General features: G+C 41.7%; 1 long non-coding RNA gene across 1 annotated transcript in view; it reads right to left on the bottom strand.

Moving 5' to 3' along the window:
* LOC125963985 (uncharacterized) overlaps positions 1-13,083 on the bottom strand; it is a 58,225-nt gene extending 45,142 nt beyond the window's left edge. Inside the window, exon 1 of the long non-coding RNA XR_007476434.1 lies at positions 12,871-13,083. This is a non-coding gene — a long non-coding RNA (uncharacterized LOC125963985). The remainder of the gene's footprint in view (positions 1-12,870) is intronic.
* Between the last annotated feature and the right edge of the window lie 53 nt (positions 13,084-13,136).

Here is a 13,136-nt window from a genome sequence, read left to right as displayed (position 1 = left end):
AGGGATGAAAAGGTATGTTGTTAAGCCTGTTAATTATGACAAAGTCAGAAAAGTAACACGGGAAAAAATGAGAATCCTGCCCTCTTCCAGGGCTGCCTGGAGGAAGCCTTTAGAAAATATACCAGTATTAATCCTGACATCTCAAAGGGCAAGTTCCAGTAAATACCCGTTTTATCACTTAATCTGCCCCAGACATTAGGAGAAAATTACAGAAGGCAGCTATGGGACCCCAAAACCCCATGTATTAGCTCATGGACTTGGCCTTTGGAGTATTTAACAATAGAGATAAGGTTGAGGAAGCAAAAAGGATTCAGGGACAACAATGAAAGGCACAATTATTGGTGGCAGCCCTAGCCCCCGCACCACCTCAGGGTCACCCCCTCACTCCCTTGCACAAGCCCATGGTGGGGACAAGATCTAGAAAATCTGGATCAGAGCCACTGCCCCACTGAGAAGGGACCTGTTTTAAATGCAGCCATGAGGGTCACTGGAAGGATAAATGCCCCCTGTATGGAAAAAGTCCACCAGGACCCTGCCATATATGCAAATGAGAGGGCCATTTGAAATAGGACTGCCCCCACGAAGAAAGGCCAGCTATGCCATGGTCAGCCTGTAACAACTGTTGAGTCTGGAGCACTACCATCTAACACTTTTGCCCAAAAGGCCAAATGGATTGCCTTGATCAGAGCACTCCAGCTAGGAAAGGGATTAAGAATCAATATATAGAGAAAAGCAGCCCAGATGGCAGAGCAGAAAGACTCTGAGCTCACTTGCTCTCACAAGCACAGCAAAATCACAAATATCTGAGAAAACCACCATCGATGAAAAAAACTGGAACCTACCAAAAAAGATCTAGAACTAAAGACATAAAGAAGGAACCACAACAAGATGGGTGGGAGGTGCAGACTTGCAATATAATCAAATCCCATACCCCCCTGGGGTGGGTGACCCACAAACTGAAAAATAATTATATTGCAGAGGTTCTCCCACAGGAGTGAGAGTTCTGATCCTCACATCATGCTCCTCAGCCCAGGGGTCCAGCACGGGGAAGAGGAGTCCCCAGAGCATTTGGCTTTGAAGGCCAGAGGAACTTAATTATAGAAGCCCCATAGGACTGGGGAAAATAGAGACTTCAACTTAAAGGGTGCACACAAATTCTCATGCACACTAGGACCAAGGGCAAAAGCAGTAATTTGATAGGAGCCTGGGCCAGACATACCTGTTGGTCTTAGAGAGTCTCCTGCAGAGGTGTGGGGGGCGTGACTGCAGCTCAATCTGGGGACATAGACACTGGTGTCAGACATACTGGGCAACATTCAATCATGTGAACACAGGGGCTGCCATCTTGACTCCTTACACCAAGACCTGGCCACATCCAACTGGCGCGAGTGCTGGGATGCCTTAGGCCAAACTAACTGGAAGGGATACAGTCCCACCCATCAGCAGCCAGGCTGCCTAAAGACTAAAGAGCCCACAGCCACCTCTAGATATGCCCCTAGATACAGACCTGCCCACCAGAGGACCAAGACGTAGCTTCACTCACCAGGGGACAGGAACCAGTCCTTCCCACCAGGAAGCCTGAACAAGCCTCTAGACCACCCTCACCCACCAGGGTGCAGTCACCAGGAGAAAACTATTATCCCACACTGCAGACCAGATGCTACACTAGGACTAGCTGGGCCCTGGCCTTGCCCACTAGCAGGAAAATGCAACCTTTGGGACACCTTGGGCCCCATACCCAACAGCCAACAAATGGTGTCCGGAATTGCCCCCCCACTGCCCCCTCAACAATCTGAAATAAGCTCTGGGATCTCTGGGCCCCACAGCCAGACTCCAGGAACCAGTTCTGCCTGCCAGTAGTCCAGCAGTAACCCCAGGATCTGGCTTCACCTGCCAGAGGGTAGGCAACAGCTCCAGAGTCTTTGGGACTCTGACTCCACCCACCAGTAAGCCAGCACTAGCCCCATGGTCCCCTAGGATTCTGCAACCAGCCATCTTATGACCATGCTGCACTGAACAGCAGGCAGCAGTATTCGCACAAGGCAGGGCCTGGCAACCAATAGGACTAGGGGCCAATCAAGGCTACCAGAATGCCCACAGTCAGCCCACCACAACAGAAGGACCCACACAGACTTCTTTGGGGGAACCCCTAGAGCATATAGCTTGGGTGACGACAGGGGAGTACACTGCTGGGATGCATAGGATGGCTCCTAGAGAGGGCCAGTTCTCCAAGATTAAGGAACGTAACTAATCTATCACGTACATAAACTACAACTAGCAACTTAGACAAAATGAGGCGGTGGAGGAATATGTTCCAGATGAAGGAACAAAATAAAACCCCAGAAGAAGAACTAAGTGAAGTGGAGATAGGTAATCGACCCAAGAAAGTGTTCAGAGTAGTAATAAAGATGATCAAAGAACTTGAGAGGAGAATGGATGCACAGAAGGAGCGGTTACAAGTTTTTCTTTTGTTTTGTTTTGTTTTTTATGCTGTGGTTTTTATTTTATTGAGATATAATTGACATATAACATTACATTAGTTTCAGGTGTACAACATGAATAGATACATGTCTATATTGTGAAATGATCATCAAAGTCTGGTTAACATCTATCATCATACATAGTTACAATTTTTTTCTCTTGTGATGAGAACTTTCAAGATTTGCTCTGTGACTTTTAACTATCTTTGCTGGGGCCACAACTTCTACCAGGAGTCTGACAGCTGAGTTATGACTTAAAATTCCAATTTTAATGGTTTTCCTCTCTTTCCCAGTGTGGAATGTGTTGAAAAAATAGGCCACGTTCCTCTGTCCAATGTCACATATAACTTCCTCCCTTGCTGACTAGGGGTTTCTAAGCTTTTTCCAATGAGAACAGGGTGAGGAAGGCATGGTGGTTGAAACAAGTTTTTAACAAAGAGTTAGAAAGCATGAAGAACAACCAGAGATGAAGAATACAAAAACTTAAATAAAAAATACAGTAGAAGAAATCAATAGTAGGCTAAATGATTCAGAAGACTGGATCAGTGAGCTGGAAGACAGAATAGTGGAAATCACTGCCACTAAACAGAAAAAAGAAAAAAGAATGAGGGCTTCCCTGGTGGCACAGTGGTTAAGGATCCACCTGCCAATGCAGGAGACACGGGTTCAAGCCCTGGTCTGGGAAGATCCCACATGCCGTGGAGCAACTAAGCCTGTGTGCCACAACCGAGCCTGTGCTCTAGAGCCCGTGAGCCACAACTACTGAAGCCCATGCACCTAGAGCCCATGCTCTGCAACAAGAGAAGCCACTGCAATGAGAAGCCCGTGGACCACAACAAAGAGTAGCCCCTGCTCACCACAATTAGAGAAAGTCTGCGTGCAGCAACGCAGACCCAATGTAGCCAAAAATAAATAAGTAAAATAAATAAATAAAATAAATTAATTAAAACAAAAAGAATGAAAAGAAATGAGGACAGTTTAAGAGACTGCCTAGTATAATATCAAGTGCACTAATATTCACATTATGGGGTCCCAGAAGGAGAAGAGCCAGGGAAAGGGCCTGAGAAAGTATTTGAAGAGATAATAGCTGAAAACTTCCCTAATCTGGGAAAAAAAAAAGAGTCACCCAAGTCCACGAAGCACAGAGTCCCATACAGGATTAACCCAAAGAGGGACACACCAAGTTACACTGTAATCAAAATGAGAAAAATTGAAGATAAAGAGAGAATACTAAAAGCAGCAAGGGGAAAGCAACAAATAATGTACAAGGGAACTCCCATAAGGCTATCAGCTGATTTTTCAGCAGAAGATCTGCAGGCCAGAAGGGAGTGGCATGATATATTTACAATGAAGAAAGGAAAAATATCAAGAAACAAGAATAGTCTATACTCATCAATCCTCTGATTCAGATTTCGTGGAGAAATAAAAACTTTACAGACAAGCAAAAGCTAAAAGTATCCAGCACCACCAAACCAGCTCTACATCAAATTAGGAAATTATCTAGGCAAAAGAGAAAAGGCCACAACTAGAAATGAGAAAATTACAGATCGAAAAATCTCACCAGTTTAGGCAAACATACAATAAAGGTAGGAAACCATTCACACACAAAGCTAGTAGGGAGGTTAAAAGACAAAAGTAGTAAAATCGTCTGTATCCACAATAAGCAGTTAAGAGATACACAAGACAATTAAATGTAAAATATGATATCAAAAAGAGTAATCATGAGGGGAGAAGAGTACAAATGCAAGGTTTTAAAAAACATTTGAAATTAAGAAATCAGCAACTTAAAACAATTATGTATATATAGACTACTATACAAAAACCTCATGGTAAGTACAAACCAAGACTATAATAGATATACACACGAAAAAGGAAAAGGAATCCAAACTTAACACTATAGATAGCAAATCAAAAGAGAAGGGAACAAAAAAAGGAAGGGGGGGAAAAAAAGACCTACAAAAAGAAATCCAAAACAATTAACAAAATGGCAATAGGGACATACATATTAATAATTACATTAAATGTAAATGGACTAAATGTTGCCTATGAGAGACTCACTTCAGATCTAGAGACACACACAGACTGAAAGTGAGGGGATGGAAAAAGATATTCCATGTGAATGGAAATCAAAAGAAAGCTGGAGCAGCAATACCTGTATCAGACAAAATAAGTCTTTAAAGTAAAGACTGGTACAAGAGACAAAGAAGGACACCACATAGTGATCAAGGGATCGATCCAAGAAGAGGATATAACAATTGTAAATATATTCAATATATGCACCCAACATAGAAGCACCTCAATATATAAGGCAAATGTTAGCAGACATAAAAGGGGAAATTGACAGTAACACATCCGAAAGCAGCAGAATGCACATTCTTTTCAAGTGCACATGGAACATTCTTCAGGACAGATCACATGCTAGGCCACAAAATGAACATCAGTAAATTTAAGAAAATGAAAATCATATAAAGCATCTTTTCCAACCACAACACGATGAGTCTAGAAATCAACTACAATAGAAAAACTGCAAAAAAGGTCTAAAAAATATGCTCCTAAACAATAAATGGAGCACTGACGAAATCAAAGAGGAAATTTAAAAATACTTAGAGATAAATGACAATGAAAACATGACAATCCAAAACCTATGGGGCACTGCAAAAGCAGTTCTAAGAGGGAAGTTTATAGAGATACACACTTACCTCAGAAAACAAGAAAAATCTCAAATAGACAACCTAACCTTACACCTAAAACAACTAGAGAAAGAAGAACAAAATCCAAAGTTAACAGAAAGAAAGAAATCATAAATATCAGAGCAGAAACAATTCAAATAGAGACTAAAAAAAAGATCAATTAAAATAAAAGTTGATTCTTTGAAAAGATAAAAATGTTGATAAACCATCAGCCAGATTCATCAAGAAAAAAAGGGAGAGGGCCCAAATAAAATCAGAAATGAAAATGGAGAAGTTGCAAAGGACACAACAGAAATACAAAGGATCATAAGAGACTATTATAAGCAACTTTACGCCAATAAAATGGACAACCTAGAAGAAATGGACAAATTCTTAGAAAGAAACAATCTCCCAAGATTGAACCAGGAAGAAATAAAAATACAAAGAGACTGATTACCAGTACTGAAATTGAATCAGTAATTTAAAAACTCCCAACTAACAAAGGTCCAGGACCAGATGGCTTCACAGGTGAATTCTACCAAACATTTAGAGAAGAGTTTAACATTTAACCTCCTCAAACTAGTCCAAAAAATTGTAGAGGAAGGACCACTTCCAAACTTATTCTATGAGGCCACCATCACCCTGATATCAAAACCTTCAAAGATATCACACAGAAAGAAAATTACAGGCTAACATCACTGATGAACATTGATGCAAAAATCCTCAACAAAATACTAGCAAACTGAATCTAACAATACCTTGAAAGGATCATATATCATGATCAAGTGGGATTTATCCCAGAGATGCAAGGACTTTTCAATACCCACAAGTCACTCAATGTGATACACCACATCTACAAATTGAAGAATAAAAACCATATGATCATCTCAATAGATGCACAAAAGGTTTTGATAAAATTCAACATCCATTTATGATAAAAACTCTCCAGAAAGTGGGCATAGAGGGAACATACCTCAACATAATGAGTTCCATATACAACAAGCCCACAGCTAACATCATACTCAAGAGTAAAAAGCTGAAACATTTCCTTTAAGATAAGGAACAAAGCAAGGATTCCCATTCTCACCACTTTTATTCAACATAATTTTGGAATTCTTAGCCACAGCAATCAGAGAAGATAAACAAATGTATCCAACTGGAAGGGAAGAAGTAAAATCGTCACTGTTGGCAGATGACATGACACTATACATAGGAAATCCTAAAGACTCCAACAGAAAACCACTAGAGCTCAATGAATTTGGTAAAGTTTCAGGATACACAGTTAATATACAGAAATCCGTTGCATTTCTAAACACTAACAATGACATACCCGAAAGAGAAATTAAGGAAACAATCCCATTTACCACTGCACCAAAAAGAATTTAATACCTAAGAATAAACCTACTTGAGGAGGCAAAAGATCTGTACTCTGAAAACTGTAAGATGCTGATGAAAGAAGTTGAAAATGACACGAACAGATGGAAAGATATATCATGTTCTTGGATTGGGAGAATTAATATTGTTAAAATGACCATACTACCCAAGGCATTCTACAGATTCAATGCAATCACTATCAAATTACCAATGGCATTTTTCACAGAACTGGAACAAAATACTTTAAAATTTGCATGGAAACACAAAAGATTCCGAATAGCCAAAGCAATCTTGGGAAAGAAGAACAGAGCCGGAGTCAGTTGCCTCCCTGACTTTCATACTACAAAGCTACAGTAATCAAAACAGTATGGTACTGGCACAAAAACAGACACACTCCCTCAATGGAACAGGATAGAAAGCCCAGAAATAAACCCACACATATATCATTAATTAATCTATGACAAAGGAGGCAAGAATGTACAATGGAGAAAAGATAGTCTCTTCAATAAGTGGTGTTGGGAAAACTGGACAGCTACATGTAAAAGAATGAAATTAGAACATTCTCTAATGTCATATAGAAAAATAACCTAAAAATGGATTAAAGATCTAAGTGTATGATCAGATACTATAAAACTCATAGAGGAAAACACAGGCAGAGCACTCTGACATAAATTGCAGTAATATTTTTTTGGATCTGTCTCCTAGAGCAATGGAAATGAAAGCAAAAATAACAAATGGGACCTGATTAAACTTAAAAGCTTTTTCAAAGCATAGGAAACCATAAACAAAACAAGATGACAACCTACAGACTGGAATAAAATATTTGCAAACAATGCGACTGACAAGGGATTAATTTCCATATACAAACAGCTCATACAGCTTAATATAAAAAAAATACAAAACCAAACAACCCAGTTAAAAACTGGGGAGAAGACCTAAATAGACATTTGTCCAAAGATGACATCCAGATGGCTACAGGTACATGAAAAGATGCTCAACATAGCTAATTATAGGAGAAATGCAAGTCAAAACTACAATGGGGTATCACATCATATCAGTCAGAATGTCCATCATCAAAAAGTCTACAAGTAATCATTGCTGGAGAGGGTTTGGAGAAAAGTGAACCCTCCTACATTGTTGGTGGTATTGTAAGCTGACATAGCCACTGTGGAGAACAGTGTGGAGGTTGCTTAAAAAATAAAAATAGAAAAAAAATAAAAATAAAATAAAAATAGAGTTACCATATGATCCAGCAATCCCACTCCTGCACATATATCTGGAAAAGATGAAAACTCTAATTTGAAAAGATACATGCACCTCAATGTTCACAGCAGCAATATTTACAATAGCCAAGACATGGAAGCAACCTAAATGTCCATCAACAGATGAATGGATAAAGACATAATATGTATACTATATATATTCAGTGGAATATTACTCAGCCATAAAAAGGGTAAAATAATGTTATTTGCAGCAAAATGGATAGACCTAGAGATTATTATACTTAGTGAAGTCAGAGAGAGAAAGACAAATATCATATGATATCACTCATATGTGGAACCAAAAAAATGATACAAATGAAATTATTTAGAAATCAGAAGCTGACTCACAGACATAGAAAATAAACTATGGTTACCAAAGGGGAAGGGGGGTGGGTGGGAGAAATTAGGAATTTGGGATTAACAGATACACACCACTATATACAAAATAAATAAATAACAAGGACCTACTGTATAGCACAGGGAACTATATTCAGTATCTTGTAATAACCTATAATATAAAAAAATCCGAAAAAGAATATATATGTATATGTATAACTGAATTACATTTCTGTATACCTGAAACACTGTAAATGAACTATACTTCAATTAAATAAAAAAGAATTTTGTTAGGAATTGATGTTAAATTTTATCAAATGCCTTTTCAACATTTATTGACGTGATCATACTTTTTCTTCTTTGTGTTATTAGCATAGTGAATTATGTTAATAAGTTTCCTAATATTTTAAAAAAAGAATCAATATATATTTACTGATTCCAAGTAAGGATTTCTAGTGCTACTTGCCCATGCTGCCACACTGAAAGAAAGGGACTACTAATAGCTAAAGGGTCCCCTATAAAACACCAGTTAGAAATTCTAGAACTCCTGTAAGTGGTCCAGCTTCCAAAGGAGGTTGCAGTCATTCATTGTAGAGGTCACCAAAGGGTCAACACCTTTCTTATAAGGGGAAATGTCCTGGCCGACAAGGCCGCTAAGACTGCAGCCAAAGAACAGCCAGCCCTACAAGCTGCAGCTCTCATACCTGACACTCCACCCTTCCCAACTGTGCCATCTTTTATACCTGAAGAAACTGAGTGGGCTAAGTATAGGGGACTGGAAAGAGACCTCTCAGGATGGCAGACAGAGGATGACAAGCTTCTCACTGCTGGGGCTGAGCAATGGAACATAATTAAGCACTCCCACAAATCTTCCCACGGAGGGTGGGACTCCCTACTCAAAACTGTTTACTCAAGTGTTCCTCGGTGAAGGAATGTCCCAAACTATTAAAAATGTCAACAGGGTTTCTAAGCTTTGTGCCCGCAGTGACCAGGAAGCCTCCACCCCTAACTTGGCCCATACAACATTGGTGAACCTATCCAGGGAAAGATGGGCAAAAGGGCTTTACCCAGATGCCCCCATGTAGGGGATGAAAATACCTATTGGTATTCATAGACACTTTTACAGGGTGGATAGAAGCTTTCCCTGCTAGAACTGAAAAGGCAATAGAAGTATCCAAATTTCTGCTTAAAGAGATAATTCCAAGATTCAGATTACCCAAAACTTACAGAGTGATAATGAACCTTCCTTCACTGCCAAGGTGACCCAATAGGTTTCCTCAGCTCTAGGTACTCACTACCACCTCTACTGCTCCTGGAGGCCCCATCCCTCAGGCAAGGTAGAAAAGCAAATCATGTTCTAGAAAGAATGCTGGCTAAACTATGCCAAGAGACTTCAGAAACCTGGATCTCCCTGCTGCCTGTAGCCCTCTACAGACCAGGATGGCCCCAAAGGGAATTTTAAAACTTAGCCCCATTGAAATGACCTATGGAAGGCCCTTTTTGACTTCAGTTCTCTTGTTTGATGAGGAAACCCACCAACTGGTCTCCCACATTGAAGCCAAATTGAAAGGGCCCTCAAAGAATAAGGAAACAATGTGCTGCCTACCCCCCACAAAAGAAAAGGTCGAAGTCTCCATCCGGTCAGGGCACTCTGTCCTACAAAAAACTTGGAAGGAAAGGTCCCCTGAGGACCAGCTACAACCAACATGGAAGGGACCATTATCAGTGCTACTAAGTACCCAACTGCTGTCAAGCTACCAAGAACTTCTAGTTGGGTTCATCTGTCTAGAATAAAACGTGTAACTTATAAGTCCCAAAAGGAACCAGAAGAGCTATGAGCCAGTGGAAGACCTCAGATACCTGTCGCAGAGAACAGGTGACTTCACCTGGCTGTGGTGGGTTGGCCTAGTAATCCTTGTGTTTTTAACTATCATCCTCTTATTCTGCTGCTTTTCAGAAACCCCTCCCCCTCGTAAATATCTTCTTTGCCCTTGCTGGGTCTGAGGAAAAAATGTAGTAGTATGATGTCAAAAGCCATGATACTCCTAGTAGCACTTCTCACGATGGCCACGGCTCAGGGGGAATGGGAAAATAATGCTTTAGTAAACGTATCTAAAAGAGTTGCCTAAGGAGAAAAACTAGTTAATTGTTGTTGGGTCTGCCTCAAAAACTCTGGTTCACAACAATCATTTATAGGCACAAATAGGTACATGGATACCCCACCTCCCCTGCCACTGATAGAAGCGCCATGGGAAATACCCTTGTCAGGCCCGATACCTTGCCTGTGTTTAACTCTTTTTAAAAAGGTGACATAACTTTTCCCTGTTAATCATGGCTACTTTTGTTATCCAGAAAACCAGTCAAGCTTCCAAGGCCACTACACCTCTTATGGTTCTTTTGGCTATGGTGAGCCGCTTTGGAACAATCCCTGGCTACCAGATGGTAATATCACTGCAGTGTTTTGGAACCCAGACCCACACTGCATTCCCATGAATGCCTCCATTCTGTGTGCTTATAATAAAACCCAGACTGAAGGTGCCTATGGGATAGGGATGAAATGGACTAAAAATTGGGCTAAAAACTGTCCGGCTCTATGGAAATGGTGGGTAAAATCTCTTACATCAGTATCTCATCTAAGCCAAGGGCATGGAATACTCCTGAACTTAACTATGTTGTATATGCTAATGGGCTCCTGTCCCCACACTGTGTTCACAACTTGTCCCTTCCATGGATCCAGACAGCTGCTTCCTTGTTAAATTCTTCTGTTCCCAGATCTCCTGCTGCACCTTCAGGATATGGCTGGATATGTGGCACTCCCCAGAATGAGGGCCCAAAGACAAGTGCACCCCAGGGGAAATTTGGCCCCTATGTAAATGCTTATCCTTATATCAATAATGTGTGGCACTGGGGAGCCTGTACATTAGAACATTTGGTCCCACTCACAGTCACAATACATAATGATACTCAATATCATCCCAGGAGGGCCACTGGATTAATATTGGCAGGAAGAGGACTGGCAGGGGACTGTCAGCTCCATGGGGTGGCTTTGCCTACCATGAGGTAACCCTAGAAAATCTAACCAACACTTTAGAGAGCTTAGCATTGACCACGGGAGATGCCCCAAAAAGACTTTCAACTTCTTTAAACTCATTGGCCAATGTGGTCATGGACAATAGATTGGCCTTGGATTATTTGCTGGCTGAGCAGGGTGGCATTTGTACAGTCATAAACGAAACCTACTGTACCTATGTCAATAAGTCAGGCCAGACCAAGATGGACAACAAAAAGATTTATGAACAAGCATCAATGGTTACACTGCTACAACAAGATCAGACCCTAATACCATCTGGTCCACCCTTAAGAGTGCCTTCCCTAGCCTTACTTGGTTCCTGCCCCTCCTGGGCCAGTAACGATCATACTCCTATTCCTCCTCTTTAGACCCTGTGTCTTCAACCTCTTGGTAAAGTTTGTGTCTTCCAGGTTACAACAGTTCCACATCAAAATGATGGCTATGCGAGTACTCCAGCCCATACTGCCCTCCGACTTAAAACAAGAAGCTGTCCTGCCCCTGGGATTCCTAGACCAGGCATCCAGAGATATTTACTCCCTGACAGGCAGGGTCGACACCCCGTACTCATCCCTGAAGCAGCTACAGAAGATGGAGTGTCACCCCTCTGCTTCTCATAAGAATATGAGAGTAAAACCTCTGAGGAGGGAATGAATCAGGAGGGAAAGGGGCAGGACACAGCTGCTAGATAAATGAAGCGGGGGCTCAGTTGTTGCGACGCGATCAAGACCGGCTGGAACCAGCTGAAACCAAGGTGGCTTTGAGAATAGTCTGGTCATTATACTTCCATTGTAATAATAAAAATCACTCCCCCTTATGCCACGACAGTTCCGAGGCGGACAATAAAAGGCCAAAAAATGGGCAGTGGCCCACTTCCTGGGAAATTTCCTCTCTTGCCTGAAACAGCAAGAATATTCCTCCCACCTGTTAGCAGTATGAAATTAGCCCATAAAAACCAACAACCCCATTCCCTGGGGCCACTCTTACTTTCTGAGATGGTCCCCATTCTGCCTATGGAGTGTGTCCCTCTGAATAAACTTGCTTTCACTTTTCTTTGGCTCGCTCTTGAAATACTTCCTGGGCGAAGCCAAGGACCCTCATTTGGTGGTCCGTCCTAAGGACACCTGTGGGTTCCAGGACATGACATCTCCCTCTCCTGCAACGAAGGTCAGTGCCTCAATTTGAGGGTTGTGAAATCTGGAGGGGGGATGCAAGGTAGGGGTCTGTCTTTGTTGTCTTTTGCTCAGGGCTGGAGTTTTTGGATTAGTTTTGGCTGAATGACTCACCAGCTGGCAGACCTTGGCAAATGCCTTAAGGGCTTCACCTGTAAGATGGAGCTGGGAACAAGTCTGAGAGCTCTACCAGCAACAAAGTTAAAGTGAAGTAGATAGGAGTAGGAAGAGGTGGCTTGTTGCCGGGTTTCTTCAGCGTGTCATGGGCCCAAAGTGTGTTGGCACCTCCATGCGCTAGAAAGCTGTCTCAGAGCAGGCCTGATGGTGCCACTCTGAGCCCCAGTTTGCTCTTCCTCTGGCATTCCCAATCCTGGAAACAGAATCCAGCAGGGCCCCGACTTCTCCCCACTCACCCATGACAACAAGTCTTACAAACTCCGCGGATTCTACCTCCCAAATTTACATTGAATTGGCTCATCCTCTCTTTTGCTTTGCCCAGAAAAGACTTACGTTATCTCTTGGCTGGAGTCTTCATCTTTCTGACGGTTGGCTTCAACCTTTCTTTGTCACCGACCTTCCTGAGTCAATCCCCAACAAGGGTCCTCCTTCCTGGTATCCTTCGTGCAAATAACGAGATGAAATTTGGTTCAGAAGCAAAGGAAACTTTTCTTCTTTGACCAGAGAATGGAGAGGTGTGCGCTCCGGCTCTAAATACTCTGCACATGTTCCCCACGCGAGAGCCTGTGGGTGGGGCTACTTTATTCGAGTCTCCTCAG

The sequence above is a fragment of the Orcinus orca genome, chromosome 3, assembly GCF_937001465.1.
Source record: "Orcinus orca chromosome 3, mOrcOrc1.1, whole genome shotgun sequence".
NCBI classification, from domain to species: Eukaryota; Metazoa; Chordata; class Mammalia; order Artiodactyla; family Delphinidae; genus Orcinus; species Orcinus orca.
The sequence above is the reverse complement of the archived record's forward strand: the minus strand, read 5'-3'. Positions and strand labels throughout refer to the sequence as shown.